The sequence below is a fragment of the Callithrix jacchus genome, chromosome 15, assembly GCF_049354715.1.
Source record: "Callithrix jacchus isolate 240 chromosome 15, calJac240_pri, whole genome shotgun sequence".
NCBI lineage: Eukaryota > Metazoa > Chordata > Mammalia > Primates > Cebidae > Callithrix > Callithrix jacchus.
The window spans coordinates 5069159-5082638 of NC_133516.1; the positions used below are offsets into that span (position 1 = coordinate 5069159).

At 42.9% G+C, this 13480-nt stretch overlaps 1 pseudogene; it reads right to left on the minus strand.

Annotated features, from left to right (window-relative positions):
- Positions 1 to 12607, minus strand: part of LOC118151180 (prostaglandin E2 receptor EP3 subtype-like) — a 46221-nt pseudogene extending 33614 nt beyond the window's left edge.
- Positions 12608 to 13480: the final 873 nt, after the last annotated feature.

Genomic DNA, 13480 nt, shown 5'->3' on the forward strand with positions numbered 1-13480 from the left:
TCTACAAAAACAGACCTGCTTACCATTCCCAGCACATTCAGTTCAATGTTTTCCATGGTGTATCATCTGTACAGACCCACTGCCACTTCCCCTCTCCCACCAATTTTAAGCCAAGCTACTTCCCACTCTTTTTTTTAAAGCAACATTTGAGAAAAAAAGTTTTTCTTTTTATTAATGTCTCTACATCTCCATCTGCCCCCAGTCCTGGAGGGCTCTGATGCTCCACCCATCTAATCCATTAGGCAACCTCGAGTGGTCTGTTAAAACATAAAGCAGATCAAATCACTCCCCTAAAGCGTTTAGTTGTTTTCCATTGTACTTGTGGTAGAAATCTAAACTCACAAGCAAAAACGACAATGTTATGAATTACCTGGCCCTGCCTACCTCTCCACCTGGCCTTGCAGGCACTCTCCCTTTTATTCACTCTAATCCATCCATCTTGCCTTCTTTCAATTTCTCCAATGCTTCCAGTGTATTCTTACACTGATACCTTCACATCCTGCTCTTTCTTCCTTGAAGTCTTTTTTTTTTTTTTTACTTTAAGTTCTAGGGTACATGTGCAGATCTTGCAGGGTTGTTACATAAGTATACACATGCCATAGTGGTTTGCTGCCCCCAACCCCCTGTCACCTACATTAGGTGTTTCTCCTAATGTTATCCCTCCCCAATCCCCCACCCCCGCTATCCCTCCCCTAGTTCTCCATCCCCCAACAGACCCTGGTGTGTGAAGTCTTATCTTTTAAGACTTATCATAAATGACCCTTTTTCAGAGATGCCCTCCCTAACCCCAATGTATCAACAGGAGACCTTTGACACTCTCCCAAAGCACCTTTCTCTTGCCTTCATAGTGCTCATTTTTGATGTATAAAAAGGTATGCCAGCATCCATCTGCACTTCTCTGGTCAAGTGGGCAGAGCAAATTACATTGGAGCAGAAGATTGAGAAGAATTACTTATTTTGGTAAATTTTGAATCGTTAGCTTTACATAGTGCAAATTGTGTGGCATAACAAAGGAAAACCCACACAACACTCTGTGGTATAGCCGGTCACTTGGGAAGAGGTCGATGGTACTTAAGGGGCTCAGCGCCTTCTGTGAAAGAAGAGACCAAGACACTGAACTTCTTCTCTCAAGATCTGAAGCCAAGAAACATGAAGCAGAGTGTATTTGGCCACATTCACTACGGGGAAAAGACATAAAAACCTTAAAAGAAAACTTATTGAAAGGAAAAAATTGGGTATGGTGGTGCACACCTAATAGTACTACTACTCAGAGGCTGAGGCTGGAGGATCACTCGAGCTGCAGTGAATTATGATCGCACCACTCTACTGCAGCCTGGGTGATAGAGCAAGGCACTGTCTCAAAATAAATAAATTAAAAAGTAAAAGAAAGGGAAAGACAAATTTGTCAGGAGGTAATCTGTGTACCACCCATAGCCTAATGCCCCCAGAGGGAAGGCTGATTCCAGAACAGCATATGGCCTGAGGCCAGCAGCCCTTTGAGTCCATATACTAACTCTAGCAGTGGTTGTGCTCTGGAGAATTGCAGCTGAGCATTACGGCTGGAGTCATAGGTGTGAATTAATGTGCTCCCTAATTATGGAGCCCAAGCACAGACCCAGTACAGTTGGGGCCAGGCATGTTGCATTCTAGCAATTATGCAGCAGTGGACCAGCCTACATGAGGCCTAGCTCTTGTGTGGTAATAAGGGCAACCACAATAAGACTCATCAGACTAGTTACATTTGCTTATTGGAATGACTGTTTATCTACTGTCTTCTACCTTAGTAGACCAAAAGCTCCATGAAGGAAGATAGTGCTCTGTTTGGATTACCGTCAAGGCTACCATGAAGAGCTGCACAGATTGCATACTGCTCAACTCCAAAGATTGTCATTATCTTACAATATAATGTGAATAGCATCCTCTCGAGCAACGTAATTGCTCAACCTGTATGGCCACATGAATCAGCACTGGCCACCACTGTATTGCCAGGGTGATGAGAGTGTCAGTCACATAACAAGCTCTCAATAAATATTTATAGAAGCATTGGATGAAAGAATGTATGATCCATTTTGCCCACTTGTGTACATTTCTATGCTTCTTCCCATTAAGTCTTAAGGTATTTTCCCCCATGTATCTGAAATAGTATGTCCAATGGGGGCTATTTAATCTATTTAGAGGCACAGGAAGTGAGAAAGGAAGATTAGAGTTGTTCATTGTTTTATCTCACTGATGAGAAAAGGAAAGTCCAGCAAGATAAGTGACTTAGATCACATGACAAAGCCATGACCAGACCCAGGTCTCTTGCCATCCAGTGTCTTATTCTCCTGTGGCCCTTACTTGCTTCTTTGATAAATTTCTTCTGTTCTTCTTATGAAGCAAAGAGGAGTCCTCACAAGTCAGGGGTCACATAATCACTGATACTACCCTGTGGTTAAACAGCTGGCTGTGGAGGCATTCTTCTGTTTGGGAAAATACGAAAGTATATGATCTGCCAGAAGCTCTAACCCAAATAAGGTTGTTGGTAGCAAGATGTTACCAATAAAATTTCATACATCAAACAGCAATTAGAGCTTCACTTTACTGTCTTGTTACTTTCTCAGAATGATTCTTATCTTTTACAATCACTCTTTCATCATTTCAACATTAAAAACATACTTCTTTTTCTAAGTTTTTATGAATCACGATAGCAGCATATTCTCAACCAAGGAAAATGACAATAATTATGTATTCAGAAAGAAAGACAAAAAGATATACAAATCAAAGTTACTTTCAGGAAATAAAAAATTAGTGAAAACTGGATTGTTAAAATTACACTTACTATTTGGGGACCAATTATTGTTTGAAATACACAGGCTTCCAGTTCCAACATGACTTTTTGTTTCTGTTTTACTGAATTTTTAAAATAATAATGGTATTTGGTGGAAAATTTATCTTGTATTTATGTTGCATGACTTTTATCTAACTTAGTAGGTGTTTTCTTTTTTTCTAACATAAAGTGTGAATAATCAAGCCTCTGCTTCCATTTCTGCTACCATTTTTCATTTTAGATTGATGATGCTTCAAATATCTATCATAAAATCAGTTCTGCTGAAACAATATATAGATTTTAAGTTAGCACCCACATGAGTCACTGAATTGTTCTCCTTATAAATGTTGTCCCATACAATATCTGGGAGGGCTGCTGCATAGGAAAATAACACTTTGTGCTCTTTGCAGGCTGCAAATAATATTAATGTGCTGTCAGGACCTGCTCAGACTGTGTGAAGCAGTTTACAGCTCTGATTCGCACACTTTGGTCTGACTTAAGGCTTGTGTTAATTCAATTCTGGGCTGTCAGTCAGCAGCAGAGGTTCTTTTCAGCCCCAACATTCCTAATTACCTGTGAAAAGATAAAGACAACTGAGGGAGAGACTCTCTCAAGAAGTTTGCAGAATGGCTTGATCCCAGACAACAGTTAGATGCACAATTAATGCAACTCAAGATTCAGTTCCCAACAGGTGTGTGCACATATAACAGGAGGAAGACCTGACTGGAAACAGCTCACATGTGACAATGTGGGTGCTAGCAAGACCCACATTCAAGCCCAACACAGAGGAATGACTATTTAGGTGGGGAGGGGAGCAGCTCACTGCAGGTGAGTCCTCCCCTTCTTAGGGCCATAGAGCAGAAAAGAGCATTCCAGACTTGTGTCAGAGGTCTTCAGGACGCAAGGTACTAGCTTCTCCCTCAGATGTAAGGGAAAGGGGAAATGGGATCAGTGTGTTTTGGAGTTAGAGAGCTAACTAGAAGCTGTAAAGAGGAATAAATTACAGGGCTGAGAGAGTACAGAGCAGAGACGGTGGCAGGGGAGGGAAGAAGGGATGAATTATGCACAGGTGGTTTACCATTTTTCTTTCTTTCTGTTTTTGAAGGCTGCATTCCCTACCACATTTTTTTCCCCAGTCAACTATAACTAATCAAGCTGTGAAACACTACTCTCCTCTTTTCTCCAGTTTACTAAGGGAAAGATCTATCTCAACACAAGAGCCAACATTACTATCCAGTAAAACATCACAATAGTATTCCTAATATGGAAGGAATATTCCCAGCTTGCTACAAGACTCGGTAATAAAGCATTTTTATAGTAATATGCTACCCAATTATTTTCACATATTAATTTTGTTGGTTTTCATTATAATACTGTGAAATGAACTGAGTAGACGTTTTTATTTCTGTTTTCCAAAAAAGAAAAGAAAAGAAAAGAAAATGATTCACAAAGACATTAAGTGAATTGTCTAAGGTCAAAAACTAATTGCTTATTTACATGGGACCAAACCCTGTCTTCTGATTTGGTTGCTCAAGTATTCAGTCAAGGCCGTGGGGGTGGCTCAGGCCTATAATGCCACAGCACTTTGAGAGGCTGAGGCAGGTGGATCACAGGAGAACAGGAGTTTGAGACCAAACTGGCCAACATGGTGAAGTCCCGTCTCTACTAAAAAAATACAAAAATTAGCCAGGCATGTGGTGGTGCATTCCTGTAATCCCAGCTACTCGGGAGGCTGAGGCATGATAATCGTTTGAACCCCGGAGGCAGAGGTTGCAGTGAGCCAAGATTGTGCCAGTGCACTCTAACCTGGGCAACAGCAAGACTCTGTCTCAAAAATAAATAAATAAATAAAAATATAGTATTCAGTCAATAAGCATGTATTGGGCAAATCTTACATGGCAAGTAGTTATGATCATTTCTAGGAAACAAATAATGTGCAAGACAGACACTGTACTTGCCCTTAGCAGAATGAAACATTGGAAAGACAATAAATCAACGTCTCCAATTAAGTGTGACTCAGACTACAAGAGGAACATGCAGGGTATCGTGAGATAAAATGGTCAGGGCACCTAACCACAGCCTAGAGAGGATGAAAGAAGGCTTCACTAGAAAGGTACTTCTAACTCGAAATCTTAGCCAATCCAAGAGAGGTGGGTGCTTCGCAGATGCTGTTGAATGGCTGAGGGGCAAAGTGGTAATGGAAAATGGAGAGGGAAGTGTTCTGTGTAAAGAGAGCAGGGTGCAGGAATTCACAGAGAATGTCCACTCTGTAGTGCTACTTCTATGTTGTATGTATCTCAGTCATATGCTGTCCAACTGTCATTTCTGTGTAAGAATAAATTACAGATGTTTCTCAACTTACAGCAGGGTTATATCTGGGTAAATTTATTGTAAGTTGAAAATGTTGTTACGTTGAATATATTGTAAAGTCAAAGATGTGTTTAATACACCTAACCTTCTAAACATCATAGCTTAGCCTTGCTTACCTTAAACATGCTCAGACCACTTACATTAGCCTACAGTTGGGCAAAATCATCTGGTAGCACAGTCCACCGTGGAGTACTGGTTGCTTACCTTGTGTTTGTGTGGCTGACTGGGAGTTGTGCATGCATCACCAGGAAGTATCACACTGCATATCACCAGCCTGATACAAGATCAACATTAAAAATTCCAAGTACAGTTTCTACTGAATGTGCATTCCTTTCACACCATCGTGAAGTTGAAAAATCCTAAGCCGGAGACTGTCTGTACTATGTTTACAGTAAAATGTTGTCATATGCTTAGGGGACAAGATGTAAGAGGAACCCCCTCCCAAATTAGATTCCTTCATCAGTTACCATCTTTTTGAAAGTTGAAATTTTCTAGGGAAAAGGACTTGAGAGATTGTCTAATCATTCTCAAGAAGCATAACTGGGAGGATTTGAAATACAAACTTCCTTCGTATCTCTTTGAAAAGGAATTGGAAAAAATGGGAGAGTAAGAATTTGACATTTTACCGTTATAGATCTCAGAGTTGCAAGGCATGAGTAGATAAATGTGGAGCACTAGCAGGTTGCAAAAATGCTATACAGATGTAAAGAGATTTAGGAAGGACTTCCCTGCATTTCTTTCCTGCAGTGCAAGGGAACTAAAAACTGAAACTTAGCACCCAGTATTCTTCACCTATCATCACTCTGCACACTCAGATGAATCATAGTCTGTTACAGATGCTTGTGTTGAATGGCTCTGAGTGGTAGCCCGGAAAACTAAACCTATGGAAACTTTTATGATTTAGTTGTTGACCTTCACAGCTTTTTCAAAACAGAAGGGTCAGTGACTCACAATTATATTGCAACTTCAGACCATGTGAATTTCCTCAAAGATGATGGCTTAAGAAGTGTTTAATTCTTGGCTCTTTTTGATAAACTCAAAATTTCAAAATCTGCATTTCCTAGCCCTGATTTATCTCATTAATCTTCAAGTTACATTGAATTCTGGATATATCATTTACATAATCCACCATCGACCCATATGTACTGTGTTCACATGTCCAGTCACTCAGGGAGTTCCATCCTTGTTTAGCATCTACCAAACAGTTCCCCTTCCAAATTGCCCATTTTGGTTCATTGAACCATGATTCCCCCAGAGAAGAGAATTTGAGAAGACTAAAAATGGAAAAAGATACTAGCTCTATTAGTCCTACTTCTGTGTTTATAGATAGGAGAATATATAAATCCCCTATTGCTGCTGTTAGGATTAGAATTCCTGGCCTCTATCTATGCTAAACAAACAAACAAATAAGCAACAACAAGAATGAAAACTAAAATTGAAAATCAGATATCCTGAATTAGAAATATGATTCCAATATTCTTTGTACTCAAATTCTTCATCTGAATGATGTAGATAATAGTGGAAATCTTACAGGATGCAATTAAATGACACAATGTATGGAAACACATTTATCACAGCTCATAAGACACAGTAGACACTCAGTGTTTGTTGAATCAATGGCTCCTTAAAATCAACCACTTCTAATAGCATCAGTTCTCTTTTATGTTTCCTTCTCTAACTCAGCTCTTCTCACTGTTTCTCCCCTAAGGCCCTAACCAACCTTAGCAAGTCATAACTGATCTCACATTCTCATTTTCCAGCCTAAATCTATCCACACCGTACAACTCTGCCAATAATCTCTTTTCCCTACTCAAAAACCCAAAAGGAAGGTTCTACTGCCTACAGGCAAAAGAGCGAAGTCCTCATCTTGTCATTCAATCATCTAAGTTTGTTTTCTTGCTCATTTTCAAACCATCATTCCCATTGATCTAGTTAGTGTGCGCCCTTTGTTCTCATTGGGCTGGGTTTTGGGACACACTTGCTGTCAGTCATGAAGTCAAGTTATGCCATTTCACCTCTTCCTAGAAATCTACTCTGGCAAATTCAGATGGACTATTTTGAATGAAACAAAGTACCATTGTTTTTTAAATATTTCAGTCATAAATATGAAAATTCTGCTTTTCTGAACAGATTATAACATTAATCACTTTTATAATCATAGAATATTTTGTTGACCTTCACAGTTTTTAAAGAGAAATATTACAGAATATTTTCCTACAATGTGGATTCATATGTTTACTCATTTTCTCTGAAGCAACATCCTGAATATCACAGAAAGTTAGAGGCAGAAGAGATTAGCTATTGAATAATATTTTTATGTGCTGTCAAACAATGTTATTTCTGAAAAGTAGTTCATCACACATATCTACCACATGTGGCATATTAAAGGCAAATTTCACTTGTCAAAATAAATCAGTGATTCCCTAACTAAAAAAATATTTTGAATCACAACTACCTTGTGAAATATCTTCTTGAATTGAAACATCCCTGTTTGGATTTGTGGTTACTGAGCAGGGAATTCATTGGTTCAAGATTAAAGGCAACAGTTTTTAAGGCTGATTTTATCCAGTTCCAAGATTGACGATGAGAAACTGTTTGTTGCTCACATCTCACTTTTCACAATGTTGATAACTGGCTTTATATTTACTGTTTTTGAGATAGCTTACAGAATTAGCCACATTCTACCCATTTGGGAGTGCCAAGTTATAAAAGTACAAAATGTACTCACGACTTCTTTCGAACAAAATCCTAAGGTTATTCCCACTTCTGGAAATTTAGCAATCATGTCAAAAAACTGAACTATGGTGAACATCATTCATAAAATATAAACCAATAATGACAAAAGTCAAATAGATTGCAGTGCTGAATCAACTGGCTGATTGCAGCAGAAGGACAACGTGATGCTTTACGTAAGCAGTAACTAAGAACTGCAGATCATCGATCATGGTGACATTGTTTCCCACTGTACTCTCTTAATTTCACATTTTATGTTGGATTTTGCAAAGTCTCTGAGAAAAAGATAAAGGAAACTAACTATCATTTAAGGATACACAAACCTCTAAGTATTTATGTAGTGGGAACTTGCAGCAGTTCGGACATTTTCTTATTATGGTATTCCTGCCCTACCAAGTTTTCCTGCAGTAACAACTGAATATTTGTTACAGTCATGATAGCCTTCCAGGATATACTCAGGGTCCTTTTGAGTAAGAAGTTGGGACAATTAGAATAGTATCCTGTACTCAACTTACCAAAAGCTAACAGGAAATCTATATTTTACCCATAGTTAGAAAAAAAGTGTTAAAAAATCTCTCATTTTAACACCAATATGCTGCAAATTAAATTCACTAAATTCAAGTGTTTTTATTCTTACAGTTCTCTATTAAGAAAGCAGCTTTGCCAGTTTCTTTTCTTTGAAATAATTCCAACTTTGTACAGTAAATCTTTTTAAAGATATTTGAAGACTTTTTTTTTGAGACAAAGTCTTGCTCTGTCGTCCAGGTTGGGATGCAGTGGCTCAATCTTGGCTCATGGAAACCTCCGCCTCCCAGGCTCAAGCAATTCTCCTGCCACTGCCACCCAAGTAACTGAGATTATAGGTGCATGTCACCATGGTAGGCTAATTTTTATATTTTTAGTAGAGGCAGGGTTTCACTATGTTGGCCAGGCTAGTCTCGAACTCCTGCCCACAGATGATCCACCCACCTCAGCCTCCCAAAGTGCTGTTATTACAGGTGTGAGCCACCATGCCCGGCTGATGGAGCCTTTTTGTTTAAAAAGTTTCTGTTTTGAAACTTTAAATTTCTCCTAGGCCTGGCGTGGTGGCTCATGCCTGTAATCCCAGCAGTTTGGATGGCTGAGGCAGGTGGATCACTTCAGGTCAGGAGTTCAAGACCAGCCTGGTCAACATGGTGAAATCCCATCTTTACTAAAAATACAAAAATTAGCCATGTGTGGTGGCTGGTGCCTGTAATCACAGTGACTGGAGAGGCTGAGGCAGGAGAATCACTTGAACCTGGGAGGTGGAGGCTTCAGAGAGCTGAGATCTTGCCACTGCACTCCAGCCTGGGTGACAGAGGGAGATTCTGTCTAAAAAAAAATTCTTTTTGATATGATTACATGTTGAATTTATTTAATGTTTCTATAACTGAATTAATAAAGTGCCCAGTAAATGCTATAAATCAATAAGTATTGTCTGAATGAAAATAAATTGAAATTAAATAAGATTAGTTTCAAATATAGTCTTTCTTGAAAGAGTGAGTTTGGCCATCCTAAATTACAGTTTTTAAGATTGATCTACTTTGTTTCTGAGGTCACCATACTCATGGCACTAGAATTAAAGTGTCTGAATAAAAAACACACTATATGATTTCTCTTTGACTTAAAAAATATATACAAATAATAAATTATAAGTCTGATTAACTGTATGGGCCTTTTGTTCAATTGATTTAACTGTTTTTTCTCCTAGGATATAAATCATGTGATACAGCAAACTCAAAGATGTGGGACTCAAATGACACTTGTAAAAAATTCAGATACCCTGTTTGCCTTTATAGTTACTAATTACCATACTTTAATAAAGTGATTATTATTTAGAGCTCTTCCTACCTAGTTGGCCACTTATTTACTCCATTCCTCAGCCGTAGAAGTAAACACTCCATGTCTAAAATTGGTGCTGGTTTTGATAAGCCATAGTGATGACATCAGCCTGAGTTCCAACTCCTGGAATAAAGAACTGTGACCATGCAGTGACTTGTGGGCAGTTAGGTCCCAACATAACTCTCCTTGTCCTCTCATGCCACTGATTTGGAGCCAAGATTTGTGCTCCAAGATACCAAACCAGGTGAAAGGAATTACATTTCTATTTTCAAATGCAAGGGATTTAAAACTATATATGGCACACAAAAAAGTCAACGTATTTAATGCCTAATGCCACTGAACTGTACACATGATGATGGTTAAAACTCCAAATTGTATGTAATATATTAGACCACAAGTAGAAAAAAAATGTGTTCATGTGTTTCAAAGGTTTTCCATGATTATATAATATATATAGTTGGTTATACCTTCTGAAAGTGACCAGATCACTCTTTCTGCAACATCTGTTTACCCAGGCTCCCCAGGGCCTAAGTAAGTAAGCATCTATTCTTCAGGAATTAGTAAACAGCACTTATTAGCTAAAAGTAACACAGACAAAAAACAAACAAACCTCAAAAATACCATGTAAAGGCAGGTGTTGGACAAGGAGCCTATGAAAACACCCCTTGCTCCTCCACATTGCTCTGGTGTGAGAAGCTAGGACATGAAGAAACCCCTACCTCCTCCTATCTCAGGAATACCCAATCCTGCTTGATTGCAACAAGGGTAAGTAAATGCTGACCTGAAGGAGCTGCTGGGCTTCCGAACCCCAGACTGTTGTTCAGGCACTTCCTAGAGGGTCAAGCACCATGCCAAAGGCCTGAGGAGGCAACTCGCATCTTTCATTCTGCTGCCTCATTAAGAGTGGACCTAGGTCGGGCGCGGTGGCTCACCCTGTAATATTAGCACTTTGAGAGGCCAAGCGGGGCTGATCACGAGGTCAGGAGATGGAGACCATCCTAACACGGTGAAACCCAGTCTCTACTAAAAATACAAAAAATAAGCCAGTGCGGTGGCGCATGTCTGTAATCCCAGCGACTCAGGAGGCTGAGGCAGGAGAATTGCTTGAACCCGGGAAGCGGAGGTTGCAGTGAGCCAAGATCGCGCCATTGCACCCTAGCCTGGGTGACAGAGAGAGACTCAGTCAGAAGAAAGAAAGGAAGAAAGAAAGAAAGGAAGAAAGAAAGAAAGAAAGAAAGAAAGAAAGAAAGAAAGAAAGAAAGAAAGTGAACCTTGAAGGCGCCCAAGAAAGAAAGAGAAAGTGAACCTTGAAGGCGCCCATAGGTCACGCAGTGTTTTGGAAGCTACAAGAGGGCTATATCTGTCTGGGATTGCAGACCGAAAATCGCATTAACTTGAGAGAGGTATTTTAAATAAAGAAGCTCTCCCACCACCCACCCACACAGGCTACAGTTATCATAGTTATCATAGTCATTCTGCTCTTATTGCACCCACGACAAACTTCTATCTCTGCATAGAAAATATGTCATTTTAATGACATATCCTGCGCCCAGACTATAATGTGAGCAGCCCTGTGATCTCTATGTGCGCATAACCAGTGCCTAACGCGAGTCCTGGCTCTTGGAAGGCACTCAGCGAGTCGGGGAGTAAGTGAGGAGCTCACCTCTGCAGCTGTACCCAAGACAGCGTGGGCAGGAGCAGAGGACACTCCAGTGCTCTGCGGTTGCAAACACACCCCTGCAGGTGCTGCCATTTCTAGAACACGCACCCCGACTTCCCCCAACCCTGGAACTACCTACCAGTAGCGGAGACCAGCAGACCGACAGCATGCACATGATACCCATGAGCTGAATGGCGGTCTCGGTCGTGATGTGGCCCCACTGGGCACTGGACTGAGATGCCGTGGCCTTGGCCCGGCAGCGGGACACCAGGCCCTTAATGGTGGCCAGGTTGCAGGCAAAGGTGATTGTCAGCGCCAAGAGCCCAAGGAAGGCAAAGGCAGAGGGGAAGAAAAGGTTGCCCCAGTTATGGGAAGAGCTAGTCCCGTTGCCCCCCTCGCCTGGTGCTGATGAAGAACCACATCCCGGGCCACTGCACCGTGTACTGTCCCACTCCCAGCACGGGCAGCAGGGAGAAGGCGAGCACGGCCAGCCACACGCCGAGCAGCACAGCGCAGGTGGCGCGCGTACCAGTGCGGCTCCCTGATGGCCAGCGCCCGCTCGACGGCCATGGCTCTGGCGATGAACAGCGAGGAGAGCCGGAACACAGTCATGGTCAGCCCGAAGAACGTGCAGAGCCTCCCAGATGGGTCGAGCTGCTCCCAGCGCTGCTTGGACAGGTACACGACGATGACCACCGGGGTGGTGAGAAGCTGCCCGACCAGGTCGCTGAGCGCCAGCCATCCGATGCACAGCGGGAAGGACTTCTTGCGCTTGCTCTCCCGGCGCCGGTAGCTGCGCGACACTAGCAGCATGGCCAGAGCGTTGCCCACGAAACCCGTGAGCAGCATGGTGATCGGGAAGGCCACGGACACCGATCCGCAATCCTCGCCGGACCCTAGAGGGCGCGTAAGGTTGACCCGCGCCTCGGCGGAGCGCTCGGGTGCCCACATGCCAGTGTAGGAGTGGTTGGGGCGGGTGCAGAAGGAGGCACCCCCTCCGTAGCCCCGGGTCTCCTTCATGTTGGCTTCGAGGTGAGGAGGGGATGGCGTCCAGAAAGCCGCAGCGGGACGGGGCAGCAGCGGGGCGGGCGGCGGCGGAGGTCGGCTGCTACCACGGCTGGGGCTGGGCTGCCCTCCATGGTGTGGGGGCGCAGCCGCCGCCCTACTCCGCTACTGAGGCCGCGATCGCTGCGGCGCCAGGGCTCACTGGCCCCGGAGGCAGCCGCGCCTTCCTCTCCGAGAAACCTCTGGCTCCGAGGCGTGCAGAGGTGCCAGGTCCCCTGTATAAGGCCGAGGGGGCGGGGCGCCCGTGGGTGTGGACAGAACCGAGGTGGGAGGAGGGTGCAAAGCAACTGAGCGTCTCTCTTGGCTGTTGCCTAACCTGAACGCCTGGGTTGAGAAAACCCTCAGACGGGCTCCTCTGAAATGCCCTGCTCCTGGCCGGACGCGGGGCCCACTGGGCGCCTCCTCCAGTTCCCTGCCAAAGTGTCGGGGGCGGCAAGCAGCTAGTAAGTCTCACTGGGCTTGGGGACCCCAGCAAGCTGCTGAGCGCTCGTCCTCCTGCGTCTTCGACCACAAACGCTCCTACAGGGACCGGATCCTTCTCCCGAGGTCCTTTAGTAACTCTTAGTAAAGTGTAAGTCGCCTGTCCTTAAGCGATCCACACAAGCCTTTGCATAGGTGATCGTCACCTTTTTCTTTTTTGCTTTGGGACTCTGCTTGAGTGATTATAAAATGGCCAAGCCGTCCTGTCTCCTGGGGTGCCGCTAAAAGCTATAAAATTACTAGAGAATGCCTGTAGACTTAAGGGAATAGACACAGGGAAACAAATACATTGGTTGGTTGAATTCCAGGCCCAAGAAATCCCATCTATTACCCCTGCCTAATCCTGCCCACTTCCCTTGACCCCAGCAAATCAGTCAGCTAGGGCCAAAGTGGCTACAGGAGGGTGGCACAGTTTGCATATCTGAGGTAGTGAAATCAGCTGCTCCCAGCCTACGGGAGTGAGAGGGGAGTAGAGGAGAAAGGTATTCCTTACACGGCCTCCA